Here is an 18681-nt window from a genome sequence, read left to right as displayed (position 1 = left end):
GGAGAAAGATCATAGATAGGGATGGATGGATCAAATAACTGATGGTTTCCATTATGTAGTGCTAAATAATTTATGCAGGTATATATGAATTTTGTATGCTGAGAAAAATTCTAAACCACATTTCCTTCCAATCTGTAAGCAAGAACACAAATATCTTCATTGTTTTCTGGTATGGGATAGAAATCTTTTCTTATATAGACACTAATAATTTAGTTTTTGGTAGCTGGAAGGGAAACCCCTTGTTAATGAGGGTGAAAGGGAAAATTCCACTTCAGTTTCTTCAGTCTATTTTTTAAATGACTTTTTATTGTGGTATCTATTTATAGCATTAAATTTATGATTTCAAATGTAAAATTCAGTGGCATTAATTAAATTCTTAATATTGTGCAACCATCACCACTCTTTCCAAAATTTTTGTCATTCTAAACAGAAACTCTGGACCCATTGAACAGTAACTCCCTATGGCTGCTCTGCCGAGCCCCTGGAAACCTTTATTCTATATGACTTTCCCTAGTTTAGCTACCTCTTGTAAGTGGAATTATACAATATTTGTCCTTTTGCGCTTCACATATTTTACTTGTATTTCGGCTATCTCTTGACAATTTTCTGAAGCCTTCTTAGGCCAATAGCAAGATCTGAAAGGCATGAAGATATGAATTTAAAGTATTTTACTTCATATAAATTCTTGGTAAAAAAAAGGTATTACATCTTATGGAACAATGACTGCTGAATTTTCTAGAACCTAGGGTAGGTGACTGTGCCAAAGCTTTCTTTGACTGGATCATTACAACACAGAAGCACATTCTTACAGTGGGGAAGAAAGCCACGTGGATTCTGATGCCTTTCAAACATTGCTGATACAAGACTGCCAATATGGATACAGCGTTGGGGGCCACACTTCAAAACAGCCTGACCCGAGGGAATTACCTTTTTTGTTATCTAAGACACATGGTTGCTGTATGCATAATTTAATAAGACAAATCACTCAAATGTTACTCTACCACACAGTGTGACTGTCATACATGCACCTGAAGGATATAATGCTTTTGCCAGTAGAATTCCTGCCCCTTTTATATTCACAGATATTGTTTTCTTCATGTTTTGCATTTCTTTCTGGAACTTTTGACATCTCCAAGTACTTTTGTAAAGGAAAGAATATGTGTGCAGTGATGTGAGTTATAATGTACCTAAAGAGATTAAACCACCTCTTGTTATTTGTATTGATTTTCCATTGCCAGCTAAAATTAGTTTCAAGGGTATAGCAATTTGTACAAAAACTCAAGACAGGATTGATAACAGGCAGATTATTTTCCATGCTTTCTTGAATTGCTGTTACTCTTGATAGATACCCTAGAATGAAGTTATGCATAGAGATGCTAAAATGTTGGCATTTCATTAAAAGTAAACTACTGGAGATAACAGGGTGACTATTTGGCATACCCCAAAGCACAGAGAACACTCATATATTTGTAAGAAAGTCCCCAGAGATCTCAAGAGCAAAGCATCTGTGGATTGATTCACCCTTTCAGCATCTGCAAAATGTGTAACAGGGGAAATATTAAATGTCTCAGAGGTGACTGTTCCTATGGGGGAATTGTGGTTAGAAGGTAGCTGTCAAGCTAAATTGGTAAGTGGAACTTCTGATTTCATAAGCTAACATGCATGAAGGATATATGAAGTGTATGTGCATGTGAGCATTTTTTTAAAAAAATTTAAGAGAGTCTGAAGACTGTGTGTTTGAGATTCCTTTACTCATCTGATGACAAGTAAGAAAGAAGAGAACAATATAACTTGATTCTCAGCATATTGGTCTCATAATATTGGTACCACTCCAAGCAACAGGTATGACCTTAGAGACAGAGTTCCATTGACTTTATAGGAACTAAGAGACTTTTGTGATGACTTCTCTGTTTTCTTCCCACCCTCAAAGCTTGGGATCAAACTCAACTTCCTGCATTCAGGTACCTGGCATCTTGGTGGGCTTAGGAAAGATTTAAGGAACTCAAATTCTTGAAAAGGTGGGACCTATATGGTCCAGCCTGACTTATTTGAAATCTGGGTGATGTCTCAGGCTAGTGAATTTGGAGTCGTGCTTGTGTGTCTTCTCCTTCTCTTTTACCTCATAGCTGACCTATCAGGAAACCTGCCAGCTCTACCTTGGAAACACACCCAGAACTCAGCCATTTCTTATTACTGCGGCAGTCTGGCTGGGCACAATTCAGGAGCCACTTGTCAAAAGAAACGAACTTTATTTTAGAACACACACACCAAACCACACAGCTCCTCAGGAAAAACCTTCAGAGCCCAACTGCCACCACCGGCTTCCCACAAGCCTCTCAACCTCCCCCACTCCTCCTGCTCTTGAGGCTGATTGGCTGGGTCGCGTGGGCAGAGCCAAAAAAACTCCCCCAATGAGCAGCTCCGTGGTCTGAAAGGGTGGGGAAACAGCCCAATGAGCATCACTGCAGAGGAGCCAATCAGTTGGCAGCTAGAAGTTTGCTGGGGCAGCTGTGAGCCAATCATCAGCTGGCAGCTGGAAGTTTGCTGGCAGCTGGAAGTTTGCTGGGGCCCCTTCGGCTGAGGCTCTCAACATATTACCTTCATGCAGATGTGCTAATCCTGTTCACCATTACTGGGTGGCTTTAATGGCCTTCTGACCTATCTGCCCACCTTGGCTTTTGTGCCCCTGTGATCTCATCTTAATACCTCTTCTAGTACCCCCACTCACCTCCATTCAACTCAGAATGAGCAGTTGCCTGCACAACTCTTGGGTCTTTTTCCCTTTTCTTTACCCCCTCTCAGGTTCTACTGCAGCCATACTGGCCTTTTGGTAGTTCCTGAAGCAGACTCACTTTGCTGTTGCCTATGTGCCTTTGCCCCTATCTGGAATGCTGTCCCCAGATGGCCACATGGCTCACTTTCTTAGGTCCTTTGTGTCTTGGCTCCCATACCATCTTCTTAGAGAGGGCTTCCCTTGGCCATCCTGTTTCAAATCTATCCCTGGTCCCCATCACATCCTGTCTCTCCTCTCTGCTTTATTATTCTCCATTGCATTAATCATTGTTTGTTATAAATTTTAAATTGAATTTTACTTTTGTCTATTTCCCCTGACAGAGTACAAATTCCTTGGGAATGTGGAATTTCATATGCTGCTATAGGCCTGGCATGTAGAGAGGAGCAATAGGTATTTGAGTGGATGAATGAATGTCTCTTATATCTTATTTCTGGGAAAAGAATCTGGCCTTTTTATAATAAGTATCTTCTGACCCAGACTCTGTGTGAGGTCTTTATCTTAGTAGCTTAACCTGTCTCTGGATCTAATGGTTTAGACTCATTTTTCTTTTGTCCTTACTACCTTACCATGCTACCCAAAACTGAAGTCTCTTCTTATCCCTAGTCTTGTGAAATAGGGGCCACAGAGACTCTCTGTGTCTTATTGCTGATCTGCCTGACAAAGTCACTTCACTTGCTCTGTTCTTAGAGCTCCTCCTGTTCTGCTCTCCTGACTGGCCTAGTGTCCTGCTATTGCTTACTATGTTTCCTTATCCCTATGGGAAGAACAGCCTATTGTCTGTCATTATGCTTTTTAGCCATTGTTCCACAATACTGAGTCTCCCGCCACATGTCCAGCTGGTATTTCCAGTTGGAATATAATATGTGGTCACATTTTCTTTTCATAATCAAATTAGGTCATTAAGTCTCTACTTTATTGATATAATAAGTTTTTTTTTCATCTCTGGGGTACTCCATCCCATGATAACAAAGATCTCAGGGTTTTACTCAATCTAAAGATTTATATCAAGGAAAGAAAACTAGAAACAAACAAAACTAGACAGAAGACTACTTAGTTGTTTGGGGAGTCTCGGGTTGTCACTGCCACACGGTGTCACTCTTGAGACATTATCAGCCCGGCAAGCTGGTATTGCCCTTGTATACTGGCAGTAGAGCTGTGTGACCTGGTCCTGAGTAGGTGGCATATCACCACTGGCATCTGGAAATTCTGGAGCCCAAGTAATAGTTTCCACTGGACAAAAACACCAGAGGAAGTCCTGCTTTCCAAGTGTGGCCCTCAGCTGCTAGACTCCACCCCAGTGTGGGCCAGGCGCCAGTGTTACTGCTCCTTGGGTGTCTGGCATGCTAAGTTCCTACACACACACACACACACACACACACACACACACACACACACACACACACATCTATGCACACTTCCCACCAGATGCATCAAAGGGGACAATTCCTAAGTAGTTTCAGCAGCCTTCTCCACTGCCAGGATTAGCCTCTCCCCTAATCCCAGAATTCTGATCCCAAGAGCACAGGGAATTCTTTTCTTTCCTTGACCTAAAGCCTGTCTCATTTTGCATCTCAGGAGGAATGGCATTTCTTTTAGAGAGCAACCCTATCTTATTACACATGCAGTTAGGCCCATGATCCCGGTACATGCCTCACCCAATGGGATGTGCATACTTTTTTGATTGCCCAATACTTCCTGTTCTGACTGTGTTATTTACCTCTTTTATTCTTGCTTAAGTCATAGGATCTGAGAGAATTTAACTTTGATGGAAAGGAACCCAAGTATATTAACCATCAGGCAAATGTTAAAGGGATAATAAGCAAAGAGAAAAGGAACTCTGATACTCATTTACTCATTAACAATACAAATAATCATGATAATAGTTGCCACCCATCTGGTAACTAATATGTGCCTGGTACTTTAAGGCACATTATCTCATTCAACTTTATACCAATCCCAAAATTTAGATGTGATTAAGAGAAATGTAGAAATGAGAAATCCAAAATGCAGAGAAGTAAAGTAACTGAAATCCCAAAGCCATATGAAACAGAGCCAGGGTTTAAACTTAGGCGTTTTGAACTCTAGACTTTGGAATCTACAATGAGTGTCTAGTGATTGAGTAATTACTGATCATCGTAGGTCCCTGACTGTTGAGGAACACAGGTATCCTTAGTGGCTCTCAGCTCCTAATTGTTGCTGAGCCCACTACCTACTGTATCAAATGGCCCCATCCTTTTGGTTCTAAGAGTGTGTGTTCAGGTTAGTGTTCTTTTCCCTTTTGGAACATTCTCATTTCAACTCACTCTTACAGAGTAGTGTGAAAACTTTCTGGTGAGCCCCTTCATATTCCAAATGAAGGAAAGGGGAAAGAAACAGTCATCAGGAAGACCCTCCAAGATACTTTGGAATCATGTCATTGTCTTGTTGGCCGATCTGTCCTGTGCCTTCAATAAAGGTGAGAGTGATATCTTGGTGACAGAGGTTCTCTTTGAAGTGTGATCAAAGCTGTGGGCCTAGGATTACTTAGCAAGGTGCAATTCTTCTCTTTTTCTCTCCAGAGTTTAAATGACCCCTGTAATTGGTAGGCATTATAGTCACAAAATGAACTGGAGAAGATAAAAGGCTACTACTTTGGAAAACAGTGAGAAATTCTCTCCTTTGGTGTTGTCTTCATCTCATACTAGATTATTTTCTGAGGTTCTGACTGTCACCCTGCAATAGTTTCCCTATGACTCAGAAAAAGCCCCCCGGGATCTTGCTACACAATTTGAGGTCATTAAAATGCTTGAGTGAACTTCCCAGTTCCTGTCTGTTGAGTAGAGATGACACTGAACGGAGAGAGAAACTTATGTAGGAGGTGTGTTTGGGTCAGGCATCAAAATGCCACAGGAATTATCTCAAAGGAAGAACATGACAGTTTTGCACTATTTTCATAAGGACATATTAAAAAATTCCAAATCCTTTTGTATTTTGACCTATTTTTTCTTGATTTGCCTTTAATATTATTACACAGGGATTACTTGATTATGTTTGTGTTTTTGATGTCTTACAGCACCTTTTAAGGGGGTGGAAAAATCCCCAAATGAAGAGAACTAAGCAAGATTTCTTATCCTTTAAACGACTTGATTCACAAATAAGTTTTTCCCAAAAATGGAAGTAGGAGGGAAAGTGATAGTCTGATGTTCTTAATCCTGAAAACCTCTTCCAAGAGGTTTGTCCAGTTATTTCACATTTGCTGAATCATAAAGGCATTCAGAGTGTCAATCTACATAGACAGGGCCACTAATGTCATTACAATGACCCTAGCAGCCTCCATGCTCAGCTATATGACAATCATTTCTCTTTTTGAGTACAACAATTCCTATATTTTGGTTTATATCTCTTTGAGGATAATGGTGTAGAACTAAAACATTTTTCATTAACTAAATGGATTTTACTTGAAATACATACTCCATTAATTTTCCCAATAAATTATAGGTCATACCATTAATTTTGGAATGCCATGGAATGTCTTGCTTTGATGATAAACTAGGCACATCAGGTGTTTATTGTCATTTTTAAAGAGTTTTTCTTCAATCTCTTCATAAGCCAGTGCCAGTTTTCTTTTTTGATCATGCTGGAAGTTAGAACAAAACTTATGGGTTTGGTAATAGGAATTAGAATTTACAGTCTACAAATTCTCAAATCTACTTTCTACACTATTCCCAAAGTAAAATTGATGGAACAAGGTAGTTCACTAAGACAAATTAGGACTGTCAGTATTCCAACTTCTGGCTAAAATTCAAAGGACGAAAACATTTCAAAAAGGCAACAAGAGTCTATTCCAAAGTAATAAAAATAAATCCTTTCTCTAAAGAATAAGAACATTAAGCATCCGCAATGCTTGCTGGAACTCTGGGTTTGAGTTTATAAGATTATACCAGGGATCATAAACTCAAATGTCTTCAGGGTCAGGTCAGTAATATTAATTTTGGCTTGTGAGGATGGAGGTAAGCTGGCAAATTCTCACATCATCTAGGAGAAGCTGCTTCTCGCCTCTTGCCAGTTGTTATCATTTGGAAATGTGGGCCTGGCCTTGTCAGAGCTTTTATCTCTTCAAGGGAAGTCATAAATCCAGATTTGTTTAAGGAAGTTCCTGTACCCTTGGCCTAGACTTTCACAAGCTGTTTTATTTTATCTTAGCTACTGTCTCTGCATCTCAAACAGTTATTGCCAAGGGAGCAATCATGTCTGACAATGGCTACATGAGTCAGTAATCAAACTCTCCCTAAGGGTAGCCCATGGAGAGGGACTAGCGCATTATTTCAATTGATTATTTTGATACAAGACAAACCCTTTTAAAAACAAACTCAAACAAGTTACAAATGAACATAATTACATAAGCAAATACTTTTAAAAAGCAACTAAACTCTAACTGATAACCTTTGATTTGTATGTATAAAGGATTGTATAATTTGGGGCAACATCTAATAATCGACATACAATATCTTGGCTAAATGCCACTGTAATTAAAAAAGGTGGTAAAGACCTTATATTAATCACAGACACAGAAGAAAAGCCAAATCTTAGCCTTTGGTCTAGGTACTTTTTTGGTAGGGGGCGGCTGGGGATTGAAACCAGGGGCACTTTACCACTGATATACATCCACAATCCTTTTTATTTTTATTTTTTATTTTCAGAGAAGGTCTGACTACATTGCTGAGGCTGACCTCCAACTTGCTGTCTCCCTGCCTTGGTCTCCTAAGTCCCTGGGATTACATGGCTGCACCACTGTGTTTGTTTTAGGTACGTTTGGATCCAAATTCTTTTTAGTTGCAAAAGATTATGAGTTTCTTTCGCCTTTGATTCCTCTGGAGTGAAATAGACCTGTTTACAAAATATCCTCTTTGATGTGAAGCCTCTTATAAACTCAATTAAATGCATTTGCATGTATTTTTCAATAAACCTCATCTACATTCTCCGAGTTCCTAGCTCATACAACCTTAATGAAATGGTTGTCTTCTTTGTGCTTGAGCACTAACATGCAGGTGCTGGCCTTATCAATTCCCAAGTCTTTTCCTACCAATTGGCCAATGTGCTGTGCTCTTTGGTTTTCAAATTCATGCTTTGATTAGCATACAGTTCTGTCATATCTATACTTTGGTGACTGGAGACAATCTGAGAAATCTCAACCTGTTGTGATTACCTGCTCCTCTTCTTCCTCCTGGATGCTCCCAATGAACTCACACCTGTGTTAGCACTCACTAGCCTGTGCAGAATTTATATGTGTGTGTCTAGTTTGGGACTCTTCAAAAGTGTCGACAGCACATTTTATCTGTATTTCCCATATGTATTCCACTTCTGTAGTACACAATCGGCATGCTATGAATGAACAAACTCTCAAATCAGTGTGTCTGATTTTATCAAAATTTTTTTTATCTGCAGTTTTTTGGGGGGTGGGGTAACTGGAGATTGAACTAGGGACACTTGGCCACTGAGCCACACCCTCAGCCCTATTTTGTATTTTATTTAGAGACAGGGTCTCAAGGAGTTGCTTAGTGCCGCATTTTTTGCTGAGTCTGGCTTTGAACTTGTGATCCTCTTACCTCAGTCTCCTGAGCTGCTGGGATTACACAGATTCACCACTGTGCCTGGCTCTCTACATAGTTTTTTTTTTTTTTAATTTGAAGTTGTATGGACACAATGCCTTTGTTTTATTTATTTTTATGTTGTGCTTAGAATCAAATCCAGTGCCTCACACATACTAGGCAAATGCTCTACTACTGAGCTACAACCCCAGCCCCTCTTTGTATAGTTTTAAAACATATTTGAAAAAAAACACTTGTTTAATTTTGAAAAGGTAGTTTTGTTCAAAGTATCCAAGATCCAAATAATTATGGAAAAAGAACAATGAGTTGGGCACACAGGTATTTGGTTCTCCACTTGGATTCCATGCTAGATCTACAATATACATATGTGCCTATATGCATATAGGTATATATTTTTGAATGTTCATGAAGTCAAATTCATAGCTCTAAGCTAATTGGTCAATCTTTATGTTCAGGTTGAGGGTTAACTGCACATGCTAACTGATACTTTCTTATATGCATTTCATCTCCAATACAGAGTGGTTTCTTGTTTGGGAATTGTTATGAAGTAAAGAATAGGCTCAGAATGTGCCAGAATGTGCTCAGAATGTGTCAAATTGTTATTTACAAAATTTAAGATGACCCAATTTTGAGCACAGTTAGGAGGCTCCTAAATATACAAAGAATGCTCATATTTTCCTCAAGGACATTAATCAAAAAAAGAAAGGATTTTTAGGACAGACATCATTGAAAACACAGATTCCTTAGCAATTGATCACATGCAGAAAAGTCCCCTAAAAAGTACATCTATGCTTCAGCTTCTATATTATTTAGCTTTATGTACTATATATATTCAAGTCTCCAATGTTTGTACCTTAATATGTAAAAAATATGTTTACATTACTAAAAACAAAGTTTTAACTTACAATGATTTGACCTGTGATCATAATGTGGAACCAATTTGATTTTGTCTCTTTCCATGGAAATTTACATGTAGAATCTAGAATCTGGACTGTTCTTATCTGGTTATATTGAGTTTATGGCCTGTGGTTATCATATGGAATCAGAAAGCTCTGGATGTATAAATCAAGTCTTCAGAATTTGTGTCTTTATTAGGAAGTAGATTATTCTAATTTTCTGATCAGAAGAGATAACCAAGAAACAGAGGAGGTGTAAATACTATTTTGTTGTTCAACAAACATAAATAATTATTTTATTATTTAAGCAAATCAACATTAGTAATTTTATCCGGGCCATTAATCTTCTCTATGAGGGACAGTCTTTCTAAAAATTATTTTTAGTTGACAAATAATAATTTTAAATATTTACGGGTAGATTGAAGTATGTATAAACTTATTTAGCTTCTACATTTGTCTTTCTGTTTCTGGCTTATTTCATGTAACATCTTTTATGTGCCAATAGATAAAGAGCTGGCTGTCTGACCACTGGACTGGTTGAGAAGTAATTTTGCACATCCTCAGAAAGCAACTCTCATCCATACTCATCACTGTTTCTAACAGGACTGGAAGATTCTTCCCATACAGCTTTTTGGTATCTATTGATCAAGTTTTTGGAAAGTCTAGAATATATGGAGGATTGGGGATAGTTTTGGTGTTGTACTTCAGGGGAATGGGACAAAAGTTGGGAAAAAGTAGGAGTAGAGTTTCCTGCTCAATTTGCTCTTGTGCATTCTCATGAAGAACATAGGCTCTGTCTGAGGCCAAATGCCTGATTGCTTCTATGGGGAGCCTTGTTTTATTTCTCAGAATACAGACAAGAGGACTGATCTCCACCTTTTTTTTTTTTTTTTTAGTGTGTTTAGAAACTGTTCTGGAAAACAGATTGGTCAGATATAAGACTGTTCTTTGAAGGATTCACAGATAAGTGGCTAATAATTTGCCTCTACAAAATGCAGAAATCTATATTTTAATTTAAATAAATGTGTCTTCTGTATTCTACAACAAATTGTACTTAGATCATTCAATTTAATTTAAATTCACGATATTCAAAGGCTGGTCCTTACCCTTAAAGGACTTCTGTCCACAAAGATGAGCTCATAGACCTATAGACTTTTATTCAAACATATTTTATTCAAACATATTTTCAGGGTGGCTCGTAATGACCTCCCTGAGCCTTTATCTCAGTGTATTATTAATGGGTGGCAAGGACTCTGACCATCAAAGACACCATTATGGCCTTGGTCACCACCATAATTGATTCTGTAGTGAGTCAGGTTTGACTTAGCTTTAGGATTAAGCCATTTCCTCTGATGAGGTAAATAAACTTTTCCTGGGTTCCCTAGGGTATAATTATCTTACAGGAGTTAGCCACAGAAATGAAAATCAAATTCTTAGGAAAGTAGTGTCTATAAGAAAAAAAAACATTATTTTCCAGACTTATGAAAATCAAGGAATGTGATTGTGAAGGTCTCTTCATTTAAACAAACAAAGCAAACCGACCTCCCTTCTCAACCACACCAACCAGCCTGTCTGCAGAACATTTCACTTTCCATTTCTTCTTTTTTTCCCTGGGTCTCCTCTCCACCTGAACTCCTTCTCTCTGAATGTGATCTACTTCAGACCCCAAATTTGCTATTTATCCATATAATATGTAAGGAACTCATGTTCTTTATCTCACCTAGTGGGCTTCCCTTTTTGGTTAAGGACAATAGTTTTGAAATCAGAATTGTGTTCAAATCCCATTAACCTTATGACATTCAATAACATTTTGTTTTGTTTTAAATTTGTGGATCTCACATAAATATAAAATTTACTTAAACCAAATCCAGTTATGCTTCACAATCCTTGCAAAATTAAGATCTAATTCTTATTTTCCCAGAAGGTTTTCTAAATCACTCTAAGCTTTAGTTGTCTCATCTGTAAAATGGGATTAATATAAATGTGTCAGTGTTGTTGTAAAGACTAAATGAGAAAGTATGCTGTGTTTAAGATAGTATGTGTCAGGTAAAAATCCTCAATAACATTGTCAGGTAAAATTCTCAATAACATTGTTTTGAATAACATCCTGTCTTTTTCCTGATTTTTTTTTTTACTTTATTCTCTCATTGGAAACTGATAACACATAGGTTATCAGTTATCAATTTAGTACAGTGGAAAAAGCAATGGTTTAGGAGTCCCACTGTCTGGTTGGATTTCTGCCTCTGCCATGTACTAGCTGGACTTTGAAGGAGCCAGTTAACCTTTTTGAGCCCTAAGTCATCATAAGATAAGGGTAAACAGTGCTCACTACTTTGGGCTGTGATTAAATAAGGTTATTTTCATGGATGGCTTACTACCTACTAGGTCCTGTCCTAAATTATATTTTTTAATTCTTTTGTGGTAGATGGACATAATAGCTTCATTTCATTTATTATTTTTATGTGGTGTTGAGGATCGAACCCAGTGCCTCAGACATGCTAGGCAAGAACTCTACCGCTGAGCCACAAATCCAGGCCACATTCCTAAATTATTTATATGCATTAATCTCATTGAAACCTCAAAATAACTCTCTGAGGTAGTTATTGTTATTATCTGTCTTGCATTGCTGAGGACACAGGAGCTTGCACTGGGGGAGGTAGGATTTGAGCCTAGATGTGGCTGGCACTAAAGCCTGTGCCTGTGAACACCAAGGTGTATTGCTCACAGAGGGCTTTCTGTTCTCACGTGTGGCTCCAGCGAAGGGCTTGCATGTTGCCATAGGCTCGGAATAATTGTTGAACTGTTTTATGTGTCTACTTTATTTCCCCAGTGAGATTGCTAGCTTCTTCAGAGCATATGGTGTGTTTTGTTTGTGATCTGTTCTTTTTTTTCTTGGTATCTATCACAGCATTGCATTTTAGTAGACATTTTATAAATTTCCTAAGTGTGTTCTCTTTAGCTTTCTCTCCTCCTAAGGGGTTTTTGGAAGTCTTTCATGTTAATGCTAAGCAGTAATGCATGAATTTATGTGTCATCAAATAACAATGACAAAATAATGATAATGACATTATAGTTAAGAGTTGCTAAGGATTCACTTTATCTCAGAAAGTTTATGTGGATTATTTTATTTATCCCTCTCCATAATCATAGGGCTTACTATAATAAACTCTTTTATGGGTGGGGAAACTGAGCTTTGGAACAATTCTGTAACCTTTTTAATGTCACAGAACTTACAAGAGTTAGAGTTTGAAAGTCCTTGTATGAGACCATTAGTCTGATTTCATAGCCTGTACTCTTAGCTATTAAAAATAGGTACAAGATGCAAGAATTATATAAAAAAAAGTTCATCATCTTTAGTCACCAGGTAAATGCTAATCTTTTAGAGAGCAACCCTATCTTATTACACATGCAGTTAGGCCCATGATCCAGGTACACGCCTCACCCAATGGGATGTGCATACTTTTTTGATTGCCCAATATTTCCTGTTCTTACTGTGTTATTTACCTCTTTTATTCTTGCTTAAGTCATAGGATCTGAGAGAATTTAACTTTGATGGAAAGGAACCCAAAGGAAGTATATTAACCATCAGGAAAATGTTAAAGGGGTAACAAACAAAGAGAAAAGGAACTCTGATACTCATTTACTCATTAACAATACAAATAATCATGATAATAGTTGCCACCCATCTGATAACTAATATGTACCTGGTACTTTAAGGCACATTATCTCATTCAACTTTATACTCAGCATAGCAATCATCAAGAACACAAATAACAATAAATGATGGTGAGGATATGGGGTAAAAGGAACTCTTACACTGTTGGTGGGAATGCAAATTATCATAGTCACTATGGAAATTAGAATGAAGTTTCCTCAAGAAAACTAAAAATGGAACTAACATATAACCTAGCTGTACCACTCCTTGGTATTTATCTGAGAGAATTAAAGTTAGCGTACTTAACAGGCAAGCTGTGGAATCAGGCTAGGTGTTCATTGACAGATTAATGGATAAAGAAAAGGTGGGACATATGGAATTATATAATTTGCAAAAAAATGGGTGGAACTGGAGATCACCAGATTCAGAAAGACAAATTTCATGTTTTTTTTTCTAATATGTGGAAGCCAAAGATTGAGGAAAAAGAAAGAAAGGGATAAAAGTACCATATGAATATAGAAAAGAGCCTATTAGTATAGAGGAAGGGGATTGGGAGGGGAGATAAGGGGAAGTTGTGGGAAGTGAAATTGATCAAAGAATGTAATACACATGTATGGATATGCCACAAGGAAAAAGGAAACCAACTGTTCTGTATAATTAATATGCACCAATAAAAATAAAAAACAAACAATAAAAGACCAAAAAACAAAACAAAAAACAGGCATGTGGGCATAACATTGGTTTACAGGTTTCTATGTTTTTCTTTTACAATTGTGTACTAAGAAAATTATTTTTGTAAGTGCATTTTACTGTGTTAGAATATACATACATTATTGTGTCAAAATATAACACAAAAATTGCCATTTTAAACATTTTGAAGTGCATCATCTATCTTTAGTGGTATTAAGTTCCTTCACAGTGCTATGCAGCTGTCGCCACCACCTATCTCCAGAATGTTTTCGTCACCCCATACTGAAATTCAGAACCCATTTAATCACAACTTTCCATTCCCCCCTTCCTAGTCTTTAAATACACAATTTTTTCCACAGCACAAACATGACCATCTGAACTGTTTAGGGACTAGTCTCAAAATTTTTATCACAGAGGCCTTGAATTTCTGTACCCCTCCAACTATCTCAGCATGGTCCTGGCCCTTTTGGCCTTATTGGTCCTTTACTTCTTATGTGGTATCAGCAGACCTAGTATCAGAAATAAGGTCTTTGGTGGTAGATGGCTTGTCTTGTCTGAATCAGACCTTCTGCAGACTGTTTTTCTACCTTCAGGACTTGTTCAGGCTTCTTCTATTGCAGCCACATCCCCCATGACGTAGGCTTAGAATTCTGAGTCACCAGCTTTACGTGCATCAAAGTTAGTTCCAATGGCAAAGGGAAACTGCTGAATTTATTATTTGCCATAAACTGTGCTGACTTGCTGGGGGAAAGAGAACCCTGTATTCTGAGCAAAAAATTCCATTGTCATCTATAACTCAACAATGGGTAAAATTAAAATGAAACAGGCTATAAGTACTAGAAATTATCCATCTGTACCCATAATGAACACATGGAAAGTAATGACTGAGGACCTCTGCCCCGAGAGCCTTTTCTCAGATATTCCTCTGGTGCTGGATGGTAGGGCAGTCTCATACTGATGAGCTGAGTTTATCAAACAGAGTCAGAGCCAGCTCCCACAGATGTCTATGCTGCCTTTTATTCTACATTACATCTTCTTAATGCATATAGCCCCCTCCATTTACTTTTCTCTATTTTTTTTCAACTTTCTGGCATTTATGTCTGCTTTCACACATGCTATACACCCTAGGTCTTTTGTGTTTAGTTTTCCTAAGCAACTTCTTTTTCTCAGTGAAAACAATTCGATCCTTCCATGAAAGCTTCCTTGAAAAATCTAAAAGGTGTTGATAATTTTTTTCACTTAATTCTTTCATGATTTACCTTTATTAACTTGTAGAGCACAGTCTTGACACATTTATTGAATGATAATAAATGATAAATGCACTCTAAAGCCCACTCAGTCTTCTCATTGGAACATATCCATGGAACCAGGGAAGAGGTCATGAGACAAAAGCACTAATATGACTTCTAAGAGCAGAGATTAGTTTTGCTTCTATTTGGACTTTATATAAATGAAGCAAATCAGTAATAACATCTTCTTTCAAATATTCTTTTCTGAGAACTTGAAACTGGGATCCATATAATATTCGATTATAATTGCTTGTCATGTCGTTGATGCCTTTTGTGTGTATCCCCTCCATCTCTTTTATTTATTTTTTTAACACAGACACTGAGATATGAATCCTCTCTAGTGGCCTGCAGTGTAATTTTTCTGGCTTCATCCTTTAATATTTTCTTAGACATGTGCCTCTCTTTCTACTATTCCCTGCAAAGTAGTGGTTCTTAAATATAAAGGCTTGATCTGATTCCAGAGGCAGAAAAAAGTCTAGCTGTGTTCGTTTGTGGTGTCATCTGCCACTGATAATCATTGCCTGGCTCCTGGATGAGGTTGACAGAGCATGCAGAGCTTAAGACACTTGGCCAAGTTCTCAAAGAAGGAAGGTAGCAGAACTCAAACTAGACCAGAGGTCTGCTGGATTTTAATTCAGTGTGCTTAACATTGCAGAGTAGCATTAAAAACAGAACTGTGATTTCTCAGTGTTACATGTTTTGACTCAGGTTTTGTGTTTTCACTCTTGGTTTTGTGTGTCCTCTATTTGGAAGAATGGACTCTGTTCCTTTTATGGCTTCTGTAGTGTACAGTGTTATTTATAAAGGCAGGTTTTGGGTGAAACCAGAGGGAAGGCCTCCTTTTGAGGCACTTTTGTTCTAGAAGGATAGTGCTATTAAAATTCAGTTAGGTATGTTCCACAATGTGACTACATAAATAAAAAAAGGCAGGCAAGGTCATGTTCCTGCCATTGAGAGCTGCCAAACTCTTTCATGGAGTCTGGGAGGGACTATTCACATGTACCACAGACTGTGGGAAAAAGAGTCTCTGAGTCTGAAGATGAGGCCTGGAGTTTTTCACCTGTGTTCTTTTCTAGCTCTGTGACAATGAACAGGCAATTTAATGACTATGTCTTTGTTTCTTCAGCTATAAAAAGACCTGTCCCATAAGGTGGTTATGAGGTTTAGATGAAATAATGATTGTTACGACTATGATGTTTAAGGTTACTATTATATAATCCTATTTGGATACTTTAAGACAGGGAGAAGCCCCTACTTTAAAGGTAGGTGGTTCTTTTTTGAGAAACTATAATTATCATAATCTTTCTTCTTTGAATAAATCCTAATCTTCCTTACTTTGACTTCCATTCACTGCTTCTGAGGGTTCTCTTCCAGTATGACTGTAAATCTTTTTTTCTCTGGCTACCATCATGCTTCTGTTTTCCAGGAAAACCATCCCCAACACAGTCATTCCTTCTCCCCATTCCATTGTTGTTGTTCTCTCCATGTTTTTATTGGCACATTATAATTTCACAAAGTAGTGGGATTCATTGTTATGTGTTCGTATATGCACACAATATAACAGTGACCCATGCCAGAGTTCTAAATGAGTGATTTTTAATGTAGGATTCACAGCCGAATCACCTCAGATACTTTTTTAAAAAATGTATTTTGAAAAAGCTCTCTAGGTGATTCTCATATTCTTAAGTATCTCAACAGCTTAATATGTCCCTGAAACTTTTCAAACTTGCCAATATCCCTCCTGAAATATGACTCACACATCCAAAAAAAAAAAAAAGTACAGATACATGTGGCCTAGCTGAATTAGCAAGGGAATGCTAGGTATTGTGACAGCAAATCAAAAGATGATGAAGGCCCAAATATAATAGAAGTTATGGCTTGCTCATTGATGGACTTTCCTGGTTGGCAGGTGATTATCTTTTAAGCATTCATCTAAGGATCCAGATTTATTGCCTCCTTCAATTCTGCCTTCTTTAAAACATGACTTCAGGGTAATTGTGCTCAAGTCATCAAGGTTGGGGGTTGGAGGCATGGAAGATATGGGCATATTTTATAGGCCTATTCTGAAGTACTGTCTATCACTGCAGCTCATAAAACCACATGGCTGTACCAAGCGCAAGGAAGCCTGGGAAATGTGAACCTAGGAAGAAGAGAATTTGAATTTGGCAAAGGCTGGCCTATCTTTATCTTCACAGTGTATAATGACATGACCACTTCTGCTATTATAAACACCACCTACTAATAAACTCAGGAATCAAACTCTCTGAATGTCAAAAGATACCATTAGACAAAATTGGAAGACAAGGATATACTGGAAGAAAATATTTATAACATGTTTGGGGCAGCTCTGCTGCTCTGTGGGCTCATGTTGAAGCAATAGTCAACTAATTGTGTTCACTTCTTTTCAAAAGAAATGCTAAGTTAGAGCGCCCTCTCATTCTGGTTGCTTTGTAAAAACCTAATGATAGGAATTTGTCATTAATCCAGGCCCATCATACTAAATCTTTCAAGCAATTATCTATTTTGTTAGATAACATTTTAGCATTCACACATTTAGTAATAATTTCTCCTTTTCTCTTTAGCAGAGACATCATATACAGAGAAAAGTATAATATATATTATATAATAAAATTGGCATTATATACTACCTTGCTTACTTTTTAACTTACATTCAGCTTTTAAAATTTCATAACAATCTCATTAAGTGATATCATTATCTTTACTTTAAAGATGAAAAAATTGGGCTGAGGGTATAGGTCAAGGGTAATTCACTTGCCTAGCATGCGTGAGGCCCTGTGTTCAATACAGCACTAAAAAAACCCAACCAAATAAATAAATGTCAATATTCTGCCCAAGTTCACATGTCTAGTCACTTTCAGGGTTGAGGGTCAAACATAGGAAAGGGGCATGGAGAAGTATTACAGAATGAAATCTGCCAAATTATGCTATGTTCATGTACAAATATATCACAATGAATCATATATATGTATAATGCACTAATTGTTAAATAATAAATAATAATAGAAGGGAGATAAGTATAATGGAGAAAGTAGATTGGGGGAGGGAAGAGGGGAAGAAAGAGGAAAGTAACCAGAGAATGTTAAATTATTTTATATGCATGTATGAATATGACACAATAAACCTTAATATTTTGTGTATAATTATGATGTACCAAAATTTTTTTAAAAGATGAATTTTTAATTGTTTTTCAATGTCATCTCCTATATAGACAAAATTTTGATAAAACAGTCAAAATAGAGAGAGGGCAAATTTGACAAATGTAACCAAGGAAGATTTTATGGAAGTAAGATTGGTTGTGACCCTACAGAAGGTAAGGTTTAAATAGACAGGTGGCTAAGTAGTAAGTTTATTATGTTCTGAATTTTCTCCAAGAAGACACGACCCTTCTATACAGAACAATATTGTAAGCCTTTGCAGAAAAGGACGGTAAAAATGAAAACCCTGTGGTGTAGAAAATTGGGGATTATATTAAGTTTCTGCAATGGGGACCAAGTGGCCTGAGCCTTTTCCAGACACATTTATTGCCAGATTTTGTCTTTCTAGAGATGAAAAATTTTATAGCACTACTTCAGGCGACTTAAGTATCTACAACTGAGTCTAGGAATACATCCTGTTTGAAGCCACCTAAAAAAGGTGTGTTTTAGGAAGTCCTAGCAGGATGACCTGCTCATTTCTAGAGCTGTATCTCTCCCTGGTGGGAGGTAGTGGAATTACAATAAATTAACAAGGGTCACTTGGGTAGGATAAC

At 37.4% G+C, this 18681-nt stretch overlaps 1 long non-coding RNA gene across 1 annotated transcript in view; it reads left to right on the top strand.

The window, feature by feature from the left end:
- Window positions 1–18681, top strand: part of LOC144377177 (uncharacterized) — a 151866-nt gene that overhangs the window by 74017 nt on the left and 59168 nt on the right. The window contains exons 2-3 of the long non-coding RNA XR_013437873.1: window positions 7474–7579; window positions 9784–9912. This is a non-coding gene — a long non-coding RNA (uncharacterized LOC144377177). The remainder of the gene's footprint in view (window positions 1–7473; window positions 7580–9783; window positions 9913–18681) is intronic.

This window comes from Ictidomys tridecemlineatus, chromosome 4 (assembly GCF_052094955.1).
Source record: "Ictidomys tridecemlineatus isolate mIctTri1 chromosome 4, mIctTri1.hap1, whole genome shotgun sequence".
NCBI lineage: Eukaryota > Metazoa > Chordata > Mammalia > Rodentia > Sciuridae > Ictidomys > Ictidomys tridecemlineatus.
This window is presented reverse-complemented; position numbering and strand designations above follow the sequence as displayed.